The sequence below is a fragment of the Aethalodelphis obliquidens genome, unplaced genomic scaffold (genome assembly GCF_003676395.1).
Source record: "Aethalodelphis obliquidens isolate GAN/ISIS:26980383/991018 unplaced genomic scaffold, ASM367639v1 scaffold12, whole genome shotgun sequence".
Classification (NCBI taxonomy): Eukaryota; Metazoa; Chordata; class Mammalia; order Artiodactyla; family Delphinidae; genus Aethalodelphis; species Aethalodelphis obliquidens.
This window is the reverse complement of record NW_020837956.1, coordinates 9838514-9850757: the sequence shown is the minus strand read 5'-3', so window position 1 is coordinate 9850757 and position 12244 is coordinate 9838514.

The following is a 12244-nucleotide window of genomic DNA, read 5'->3' as shown; positions in this document are numbered from 1 at the left end:
AGGCAGACTCCGGGGAAGAGAGGAGACTGTGGCCCGTTTACAAAGAAGTGAAATTCTTTGTGCAGAAAGGAGGGAGAAGAAAGCCCCAGAACAGTGAAGGGATGGATCAAAGGTTGGAGAACTGGGCCCATCACGGTGGGGAGGGAGTGGGAGCGCCAGGAATGACACACACTCCGTGGGGCTCAGTGGCCATCTGCAGTTCTCCCATCCAGAGCCCCGAATCCCCAGATCCCCGCGGGGGCCGCAGCAGCCCTCCTCACGCGGTCTACTCCGCATTCCTCACATTCTTTACGCTCAATTAAGGAGAAATAATCAGGGGAGTAAGCAAGGCCGCAGCAGGGCGGCCATGCCCCATACTGGCGTCATCACGTGTGCGGAAACAGCCCGCCTCGGTCAAGCCAAACTGGAGCTGGGACCCAGGGGCCTTCGGGGGAATGAGGAAGGCAAGTGATGAGGACAAAGGTGTCTCTCTGTGCCGCACAGAGACAAAAGAGGGTGAAGGAAGTGGGAAGGGAGTGGAAGCAGGAAAGAAAAGGAGACAGAAGGCCAGGTCAGAGCAGAGGGGAGGTGTGCAGCTGGAAGACCTCAGCCATCCTTTTCTTAACCGTGTCATTGCTTTACCACAATCACAACATTGTGTCAACATCACCATCCTTCACCATCATCAGATGCCCTTTGAGACGGTCCTGGATGCATAGACGGTTGTTGCCTTCACCAGTTAGTGGCATGTCATAAGAATAGTACCTCCCTGTGACCTTTAAAACTTTCTGCCCATAGTCTGCAGGGGACGCCATTCTTGACCCCAGTGGAATCTGCGCGTCTTTTCCTCCACTTGGACCCAACAGGCCTGGTCAGTCAAGCAAAATCGTACTTCCACAAGCCTCTATCCGAGGGCTGCCTCCACCCCACTCCCAAGCCCCACTCCCACAAAAGCACCCCCCCCCCGACATCCCCAGCAGACCCAGAGTCTCCTCTGGGTTCCTCCTTCGCTGGTACATGGAACCAGGACAGATCTTATGCTGTTTTGTAATTTTAGGCATGTTTGTCTACATCCCCACTGGAATGAATAACAACTAAACGAATGATCATTATTATTTATCGAGCATGTTCTATGCGCCACGCACTGTGTTTGCACCTGATAGAGCACGTCATCTAATCCTTTTAACGTCCCTAGAGGTCGTTATTATTATTAGCCCCCATTTGCCCGTGAGGAAGTTGAGACTTAGAAAGGTTAAGTAACTTGTCCAAAGTGATCCAGCTAGTAAATCAAGGAGGAGGAACTTGAACACAGGATTGTAAAATGCCCAGACCCATGATGTTTTTTTTTTTTTTTTTTCAGACCCATGATGTTTATCCAACGCTGAGATGTTTGAGCACAGGGTCAGTATTTAGCCTTGTTCAGCACTATATGGCGAAGAATAGGTGCTCAGTGTAGGATGGAGGGATGGAGGGATGGAGGGATGGATAATGTGGGCTTTACAGAGTTTCAGCAGTGGAACTAGACCAAGAGCTCTCTTCCCACCTCCCTTATCAATGGATTGAATTTGTGAGATGATTTGCTAGACCGAAGACCCACTACGCTCTTTATTGGGTCTACTGTTAGGACACACTCTGTGGGCACTTTGGAGCTTCAGTCTATGACCAGATCCATGCTCAGTCTGTGGCCACTTTGGGGTCTCAATCTGTGGTCAGAGGTAGGAGCCAGCTTATAATCAGGGTGGGAATCAGCGTGGGCCCAGCGTACGGGATCAGTCTGTGGCCAAGCTGACTTGCAGCTGAGTAGAGAACGGGACAGTCTCGAGCCAGAGCACCTCGCTCCTGAGCACTTAGAGGTGGATGACACGTGTGAGAGTAACCGGGAGTGTGGGATCGTCCAGGCCAGAGTGCCCTGGGAACGGGGGTAAGAGGGTGCAGCCACTCGGCGAGCACCATGCTGTGAGTCCCACATACGTGTGAGCGTGTGGTGTGGCACGTGTGTGTGCTCTGTGTGTGTGGCGGGGCGACAGGGGCTGGGGAAGCTGGGAGAGACAAGCACACACCTGTAATAACATTGGCTTCAGACGCTAGGAGAGAAGAAATTCCCCCAACTGTTTTATCAGAACCCGAGTTACCAAATTACGTTGTTGTTTTAAATTTGAGCTTCTCTGCCTGCAAACGGGGGTGGGGGGTGGGGGAAAGGGGTTGGGGATCTCAGGTTCACGAGCTTAATGCTTGGCTGGGCCTGAAGCTCCACTTCCCCACCCAGCCCGGGCTCCCAGAGCTCCCAGGCCCTGTGAACAAAAGTCTTCTCTCTTGGGGCTTTGAAGTGGAAACACTAACTGCTCCCTTTAATTAGAAAGAAACCCCCTATTGTTCCTGCTTTATTACTGATGGATGAAGATTGGGGGGGGGGGGTTGGATTCTGAAGAGCAGCAGTGGGGTAGGGGAGGAGGGAAGGGGACACGAAATCTCTGTTTAAAATAGAGAATCTCCACACTGTCTCCATGCATCACACCAGATCTCTTTGTCCATTCAATCAACCACGATTTTACAGGACATCCAGACTTTGATTAGATGTTATAGGAAAGATAGAGGACAGGGTCTCGGCCCTCAGAGAGTTTATAATCAAGGTAAGGGAGGCAGGGCAGGGGGACAAGAAATGAAAGATAATTGACACTAAATCAGTACTGCCAATATAAGCAAGAAGAATTTAGGATACATAGAGCAGGGAGATAGTCCCATAAGATAACCTCCTAAGAAAATTCAGGGGCAGGGGGTGGGTGGGAACCAGGGACTTGCTGCAGACTGGAGAGAATTGACAGAGAGTCTAGGAGAGGGTATTCCCACTCCAGGCAGGGTAAATGGTCTGTGCAAAGGCAGAGAGGTAGGAATGGGCACCTCGTCTTTGGGGGACTGTAAGCAAATGGGTCTGGTTGTAGAGGAGGGTGCAATGCAAGGAACTGCAAGAAATCAAGTTGCATAGTGCAGGTGTAGCAGAGGAGTGGAAGACTTTGAGAGCACATAGAGGACAATGGCCTTGATGAGATAACTGGGGAGCTATTGGCTCTTCTTGAGCAGGGGAGTGACCTGATAAATGGTGGCCCTTGGGGAGATGAAGCTGATAGCCCTGTGCAGCAAGGCACGGAGGGGAGACAGAGGAAGGGCGGGGAGACCCATTGAGGAGCTCCTGGGGAAACCCAGGAAATGATGGCTTAGACTAAGGTGACGTCAGTGGGACCAGGAAAGAAAAGGTGAGTCGGGGATGGATTTCAAAGGAAGAAATAAGATGTGCTGACAGAATAGATATCAGGGGATAAAAGCGTGGGAAGAGTTAAAGATACTTCCGAAACCTCTGGTCTGGGAGACTAGGTAGTACTGGAGGGGGAAAGAGGGTAGAAGCCCTCTAGGGGAAGTGAGGGACCAGAGAAGTAAATAAGCAAGGCCCCCAAAAGCTTTATTCTCCCTTCCAGATGCCAAAGATGCCCTGAACTCAGTACTCAGAGGATAGCAACTCCAGGGCAGGAAAACTTTGTTCCCTGTGACAGGGAACGCCATTAATGAAAACAACAACATTTGTACAATCTTTTTTTCATGCACTTCAAAGTGATTCACACCTGTGCCTCATTTGACCCTCAAAAGAACCATAGCAGGTATCATTATCCCCATCTTGCAGATGAAAAAACTGAGTCCCAGAAAGGCTGAATAACTTACTCTAAGTTACCCACCTAGTTAAGGGCAGAGCTGGGTGCTGAAGCCTTCTGCCTTCCAGCTCAGAACGCCTCCCAATGCCTGTTGGCAGCCCAGGGGAAGGGAGGGGACTGGAGCTGCATGTGCCCTGCGTCACTGGGGGCAAGGACGCTGAGGGTCAGAGAGAGGGTCCACGCCGGACTTCAACCGCACCTCCAGCCTGCTCGTCACACTCACATAGGGCGTAAGTCGGGAGCCCAGAGTTGGAAACGCCAAGTCTAATCAGACCTCACAAGCCCACAGATGGTTTGAATCAACGTGCTACCTTGATAGGAATAATGAGGAATCCTGAAGACAGTCTTATGCCAGCTCCATCCATCTGGACAGAGAACCTCATCTTCCACAAGAATTATGCCATCCAGGGTCCCAGTGCCCTCCAAGCTGGGCAAATCCCTCATGGGAAAGTCCCCAGGTCCCACAGCACACCTGCTCCCCAGGCCCACCCCCCGCCCCCAGCAGAACCTTCCACAGATTTTCCAAAATCTCTGGCCTCAGGTTCTGATTTGACAAACTCTGACTTCCTAGGCCTTTCTTGAGGCTGAAAATGGTTCCTAGGGAGGAATGGGGGACCATGGGTTACACAGCCAGGGAAAGGGCTGTGAGGCAACATCATGAGGTGGGTGGGCCCGGACCCAGACAAATGCAGAACCAGACAAACGTCCCACCCACTTCCTGGCAGAATGAGTAGCCCCGGTTTCATTGTTTCATTCATTCGACATGACAAATATCGTCATGACACTTCCTTTGATGGGACAACTGACCTAGGGCACCCAAATCTCATGAAGCAGAGGGTTAGTCAATCCATGAGGTCACAGAGTCCCAGGACCAGAACCAGACCTATGGTTTAGCATAACCTTGCCTCTTACTGGGGTAGCCCTTTGGAGCCAGGCCCTCAGAATGGCAGCAGTGGCCCTTCCGTAGGGAAAGCTTAGGCGTGGGATCTTCACTGTCCCCACACACAGGAGGCCCTGTGGTCACGGACCAGCTTTAATGAAAATCTGGCCCTGCCCCACCCCCTTGCCTAGCAAGGTTTAATCTGAAGTTTAAAAAACAATGAAGTTAATTTTTAAAAACCTTTCATTGAGTTCCATGAGACCCCTATTAATTTTATTGTTTCAATAAAGCATTTATTTAATTGTCTCCAGAAGGGCCCTGTTAAATGCACAGATGTAACCTGAGTCAGAAGGAAGGGAGCTGGGAGCCTTTTTCTCACCCTGTCCCGTTAGCACATTAGCAGGATTCTGTTACTGGATTAGCTGATTGTCACCTTAAAAGTCACAATGTAGAGCCCTGAGGGAGAGACACAAGGCAGGTAAATTCCTGGGAAGCAGTTCGGGTCACAGTTTCCGGAAGCAGGAAGCCAGGCTCACGATAAGGAGACTGGGTTTGGTTAAGACAGGAGAGGATTTCTTTCTGCTGATGAGGAAACATTTGTTACTTAGCCTCTGGCAAGAGGCAAATACCCCTGAAAAAAAAAAATCAGAGGACAAGCACATTACAAGAGATATGGTGTCCAAACCACAGAAGGGGAAGGGCTCAGCTTGAGCCCTCTGGAAGCTCGCTGGAATGTCAAGTTCAATCAATCCACAATTATTTAGTACTGAGTACCTGCTAGATGCTGCCACTACTTGGCGACTCGAGCAAACAGCAGTGCACAAAACACAGACCCTGATCTCATGGTGCTTACAGTCTAATGAGGGGAGAGACAGAAAACAAAAAAGTAAAAATATAACAGACATATCAAGATAATTTCAGGTGACAAATGCTCTGCAGACAGAACAGAGTAATGTGGTAGAGAGTGGGCAGAGGAGGCCTGTCTGATGAGATGACATTTGAGCCAAGACTTGAATATACAGAGAAGGAGCCACAGGAGGGAAGAGCTTTCCCTCCTGAGAAGAGCTTTCCAGGCAGAGGGAACAGCAAGTGCAAAGGTCCTAGGGCCACATTTTGGGAGGAGCATTATCAAACAACTAAGTAACCAGGCGAGCATGATCTGGGAGAGGCCCAGGAGACCCTCTTACACAAAGAAGATTTCAAGAAATACCTCAGGACAGAGACTCATCATTCATGTTTGTGTCCCTGGTTATTTGCTTGATGTCCAACACAGAGTAGGCGACCAATAAACGTAGAATTGAAAGGGGGGAAAGGAATGAGAGGAAGGAGGAGATTGAACATTTAGAGGGCGCTTCATTTAGTCAGATTACTTTTTAATTCAACAGCCAATTAAAAGAGAAAGAAGAGGGGGGAAAAAAGGCTCAGTTTATATGCTAGGTCATTCGTTGTCAAGCTAAAGGAGGCTCAGGGAAGGAAGGCATGGGGATTATACTTCTAGGTCCATCTAGGAGACTAAAGTGTAGTTGAAGAAACAGTAATAGTAATCAGTCCTTGGGCTTCCCTGCTGGCGCAGTGGTTGAGAGTCCGCCTGCCGATGCAGGGGACACGGGTTTGTGCCCCGGTCTGAGAGGATCCCACACGCTGTGGAGCGGCTGGGCCTGTGAGCCATGGCCGCTGAGCCTGCGCGTCCGGAGCCTGTGCTCCACAATGGGAGAGGCCACAACAGTGAGGGGCCCGCATACCGCAAAAAAAAAAAAGTAATTAGTCCTAAAATTATTATAGGCCCTGCTTTGGAGCTTACAAAATGCTTTTGCATACATTTACTGTTTCTAACAGCCATGTGCAATAAAAAAATAACAATATTAATCAATATTTAACTAATTGCCTATAGACCGTGGCACCATGCTAGGTGATGGGGATATGCCAGAAGAAGAAATATAACAAGGCCCTGCTTTCACGGAGTATACAGTCCAGAGTAGACCGATTTCAATCGAATGACACAAGTGAGAGAAATGGCAACTGCGATGAGTGTTGCAATAGACAGGTACACAGGGTACAAGAATCCATACTGGGGGTGGTCAGGGAAAGCTTCTTTGAGCAGGTGCCTTAAGACCTGAGCTCTAAGGATGAGTGGAGTAACTCGGCAAAGAGGGGAGATAAGAGTGTTCTGAGCAGAGGGCACCGTAAATGGGGATAGAGAGCAAGGTGCAAATGAGGAGCAGGGGAGGGTAAACGGGCCTCAGCAGAGACAGGCAGGAAGGGCACAGGGCAGGCGAAAGTGGGAGAGGTGGGCAAGGCTATAGCATGTGGGGCCTCAGAAAACATGAAAGAAGGTTTGTCTTTGGCCTATAGGAAACTAGAAGCCAATGACAGTTATAAGTTATCTTCAGATATTTGAAGAGCTGTCCTGAGGAAGACAGTTTAGATTTACTACGATCAAATAATGTCTTGGCTACCTATAAGAAAGTGAGCTTGTCCATCACGGGGCTGGGGGTTAGGGGTGACTGGGCTATCCCAATGTCAGGGAAGAGTCCTACTTTAGTCAGGAGATGGTCAGGATCAGTGACTCCAGCTTTTTCACCATCAAGGATTCCTTTTATCCATCCTGCTACCCCACAAACCCCAGATTTTTTAAAGAGTCTGCCTACCAGAGTACATTTCTATAACACAATTCCGCCCCCCCCCCCCGTTTTTCTTAATAAAAAAACAGTGTCACTCATCAGCACAAGAGACCCAAGGCATGACATAATTCTGGCCACAAGCAAAGAAAGTCAATGTTTCCCTTGACTGGGCAAACTTACCATGAAATATTTCCTATAGGTTTTCTGGAATATTGACAATAGCTCCCCCTTCCCCAATACGTTTACAGACTCCTGAAGACCTTTGGCGTCCAGGCTGAGAACTACTATTTGATGATCATACCCAAGGTCTCTTCCAACAAGGGGACTCTGAACCATGATGTACAGCCTCCTTGTGGTCAGACATTTGGGGAATGAGCAATGGACGTGAACTAAAGCAGTCAGGGAAAGCTTTCTGGAAAAAGAAAGTCTTGGGGTGGGCCTTGAAGGATGGGCAAGTTTTGGGTAGGTGGGGAAAGGATGTCATCAGGCAGGAGAAGCAGAGAATTCTCTAAGATGGGTGAAGCAACCAGTCAGGCTGCAACACAGCATCAGGAAGTACTCGTGGAAACAAGAATAGGAGAGGTAGGTTGCAACTGACTCTAAATGCCAAGCTAAATTATCCTCCAAATCATGGGGAATCATCAACAATTTTAGAACAGAAAAATGATGTGTTGGAAGCAGTGTTTTTGGCAGAGGTATCTGGTGCCCGTATATGCTTTGAGATGGGAGGAGAACATCGAGGGGACACAGTCAACAGACCAGATGTGTGAGGAAGAGCCTAGACTGGGGAGGAAGGCTGTGAGGAAATAAAGGGGCAAATCCAAGAGACTTTTTTTTTTTAAGCACAGGATTTAAATTTGGGTTTGGAAGCATCAGAGAGACTGAGGTGTCTTGGAGCCTGCCGGTGCAGAAATGAAACAGTCACCAAGGGAAGCCTGTGGGGGGAAGGAGATGATGAGTGCATGGGGCATCTTAGGGCGTCTTTGCACACAGCACCCTTCCCAGTGGTTACCTCTGCAGGTGGGGTGGGAGGGGCAGGCAAGGTGGCTTTTGTATCTTATGATATATAATCTCTTTTAATGGAGGGATTTTGTGTAATTTTTACTTCCTTTTGGTGCTTTTTGGAATTTTTCAACTAATTATTTTAATTCCATGCAGACACCCAGAGTCTCGTTAACCCTCTGTAAACCATCTCCTCTGCAGGGAAGGGGAAGGGGAGAATGATTTACAGAGTCTGCTGGGGTCCCTGAAAAACACTTCATAGGAGTTTAGTCTCAGCTCCTGAGTCTGGCTCTCCCTGGGAGGGGGGTGTGTGTACCTCTTTCAGTGTCTCCCTCCTTCTCTCCCCACTGCCCTGTGACCCCATCAGGACTTGCCGCTGTCCTTTAAAGGCTCAAACATCATCAGACACCCATCTTTGAAGCAAGTTTGCAGCACTGAGCTTGGAAAGACTGACCTTGGGGTTTTTATAGCTGAAATTAGCCCAGCCCAGCCCATGAACTAAACAACGGACACAGGACGGAAGACGCAAGAGTACAGCTCTGCCATCAGCATCTGTGTCCAAATCCCAGCTCTGCTGCAAGTTATCTAACTGCTCTATACATCAATTTTCTCATCTTGAAAATTGGAGATAATAATAGTATTTATCTCTGAGAGGTATTAAGTGGGTTAAATGATGATGAAAGGCATTTAATGAGTATACTCTATCATTAGAGTCAATAAGAACAATAAAATAGCAAATCTTTATGACCAAACTTTGTTGCTTGGAGGCAAAAATCACCGTAACGCGCTTCCATCTTGGTTCCCACTGGGGGCACTTACTTGCCTCTGCTGCTCCTTTTGACAGGAATTTTTCTTTTCTTCCCCAACCAACAAAGAGCTGAGAGAAGACCCGAAGCGGGGTCTGAGTTGCTGCTTCCTGATGTCATGGTAGTCTGCTCTGCCACTTAAGATTTGTGTGACATTCGACAGATTCCCTAATCTCATGAACCTCAATTCCCCCATCTATAAAATGGGTGTGGTGATACTGACCTCACAGTACGTGTCAAGAGGTTAGACGGTTCCTGGCGCACAGCAGGTGTTCAGTACATGATAACTGTCCATCAGGGCTCCAGGTAGGGGCCAGCTCTTACCTGCCCCAGACCCTGCACAGTTCCCTCTGTCCCTAACAGCTGACGGCAAATCTTCCCAATTACACGGTAAACTCCTCAGGGCAGAGGCAGGGCCAAGGCCTCTTTAACTGTAAGGAACAGTCTTCTTTCTGGGCCTGGGTCCAGGCCAGCCTCCCGGGGCAGCTGGGGAAGAGGGAGAGAATTGTGAGCCTTCTGGAGGTCCAAGACCAGATGCACAAACTCAACAGCCCCTCTTTCTTCTTCTTTTTTCTCTACTTTCCAAACCACAGCCCTGAGGCTGCTCGAGAAGAACTGGTTCTTTCTATTTGACTATGGCCTGGGAGAAAAGCTGCCCCATTGACTCAGGGCACATTTGGCTTGGTCAGAGAAGGTGTGAATTGTTAGATCGGATCACCTGGCCCCTATGCTCCCATTCCTATCCCTCTCCCCTGCAAAGGCCTCTGGACAAAGGCAAAGGCCTCCTCTCTACCACCCCCTGCCACCAGAGTCCACCCATCACCCATTGATCCAGTGGCCAACTCTTCATCCCTCTACCTGCTTCTCCATCTGCCCAGGGAACAGAGACCCTAGTGTTTAGCCCTCCCCTGGCCTGGGTCCAACGCCAAGGCAGCCGCCTCCCTCCTTCCCCTAGGTAATGGCTCTAAACAGGTACCTCTCAGCCTTCTCTGTCCTCAGCCCCACGCCCCCAGCTCCTCCAATCAAAGGAACCAGTGAAGGGAGAGGACACACATCCCAGACATCCAGGAAAGGGAGAGAAAGAGAAGCTGTCACAGAGCATCTCTCTGGGCTGGTAGGTGAAGCTAAGCAGGAGGGAGGAGGGGGGAAGAGCGAGGCTGGCTCGGGGAGGGAGACTCTGGACCACAGATCTGGAGGCCCAGACAGACAGAGACCAGCACGGGCAGGGAGAGCTCTGAGCCCAGAGGGCCTTTTTGTTTCTGGGGTCCTGGAGAGCCTCAACTTCTGCCAGGGTCATGGAGCCAAAATGGCTCATGTTCCCAACTTGAGACCCACAGAGAGGAACTAAGCTCTTTTCCAGAAACGGGTGGAAAGATCTTTCCTGAGCCACGGCTTTCTGTCTCTGTCTTTGTCTGACTACCCTCAGGATTCAGGGGCGTTTTTCTCTCTCTCCATGTTTCTGCATCTTTGTCTATCTTCTCTCCTCTCCTCTCTCTTTCTCTCTCTGCCCCCCATCTCTGTCTCTGATCATTTCTTGGGGACTCTGCCTTGGGGCTCCCGCTCTCCAGTGTGTAGGAAACCTGACCCTCATCATCTGTTTTTTATATTTTGGAAACGTCAGCTTCACTTCCTACCTGAGGGAAGGGGGGGTGGGGGCTCAGGCTGCCGGCTCCACCCCTTTCCCTCCCCCCTTCCTTTTCCGAGCCCATCCCCTCCCCCAGCTCCTTGCCCCAGGGAGGACAGACCAAGGCCTTCCCTGTGCTTGGTCACCGTGGCACCAAGAATCAGGCCTTGATTCATAGTCTTCCCTGTGCAGCTCACCACGGGCTGGGGGAGGCAACGAGGCCTCTTCTGCTCCACCACTGGTTTACTGATTCGGGAAAAAGTGAAAATTCCAGACGCAGAGAGAGCCCAGGAGGCTGAGAGATTTCACCAGTGGAAACCAGGAAGGAGAGTAGTTAAAGTCATTTCTGCCTCTAGGCAGAGTTATGGTTAGCTGTCTAACATGTTGTCACAGATGTTTATTTGTTTAATATCATCATTAATACTAGCTACAGATTACCCATATTGAGGGCTTAGCTTGTGCCAAGCACTTTTTACGTCTTTGCATTTCATTCACTCAACAGCCTTACGGAGTAGGCACTACTATCATCTCCCATTTTCTGCATAAGAAAACAAATACCCAGAGAAGTTAACTAACTCACCCAAAGTAACTCGAATAATGAAATGTGAACCCAGGTGTCTTTGACTCCAAATCCCAAAGCTCTTTGCTCTACATCAAGGTTTCCAAGACCTGAGAAATGTATTTCGTACATTTCCTTTTAAAGAAAATAAATCCACAAAAACTCTAAGAATAGACCTTCAAGGTCCCAGGGACCCGTGTATCCCGGTTGGAGAAGCAGTATCTGTAATTCACTATTTTCTGGGAGACCCTGAAAAACCAGCTAGCAAAGATGACACAGAAAGGCTACAAGCGGGCATTTCAGGAAAGGGAACCGGGAGGGCCACAGGGGAAAACACTAATGATGGCTGCAAGTCAGAAGCCAGTACAGACGGCGGGCTGGGGGAGTCTGGTTCTGTGCAGGGAAATGAAAAGGGGGTCACTGGGCCAGGTGGAGGGCTGGGGCCAGCTCACAAAGGCCTGAAGGCCCAGTTCAATTTATCCTCCAGGTTGCTGAGCCGGAGAATGATACTCCAAAAGAGGTCTTTGAGACCTGGGCTGGAGGGAAAAGGGAGACAATAAAGAGGCTACTGGCCTTGCCAGGTCTTCGAGACAGGGCGGATGGGCAGACGGTAGATCTGGATCCTCAGCCAGGGTTCTGTGTCTTTTTCAGTTCTTTGAAATGATGATTCCACTCCTTGGGTGGCAAAAAAAAAAAAAAAAAAAAGAAGAAGAAGAAGAAAAAGCAAACAAGTACAATTTGGTTAAGAACTCAAGAAGCTGCCAATTCAGAAACTCTAATCTGTTCAAAAAGTTCAATCCCTTTTTTTCAGAGTCCAAAAACCTATTTCCATCAAAGATTGTATATGTCTGTATGTCTGAGAGCTGGCAAGGGAGATAGAGTGAGTGTGAGAGCGAGTGCTGAAATGCCTTTGTTCCTGTGTGTGAGGCCACTGTTCAGTGGGCTCATGTGTGTGCATTGTATGTATGTACACTCAGGCCTGTTTCTCAGGCCCTGTGTGCGTTGAACTTTCAAACCATAACAGAAACACTGAAGCTTGGCAAAGATATCACAGGAACAATTATCTAATTTC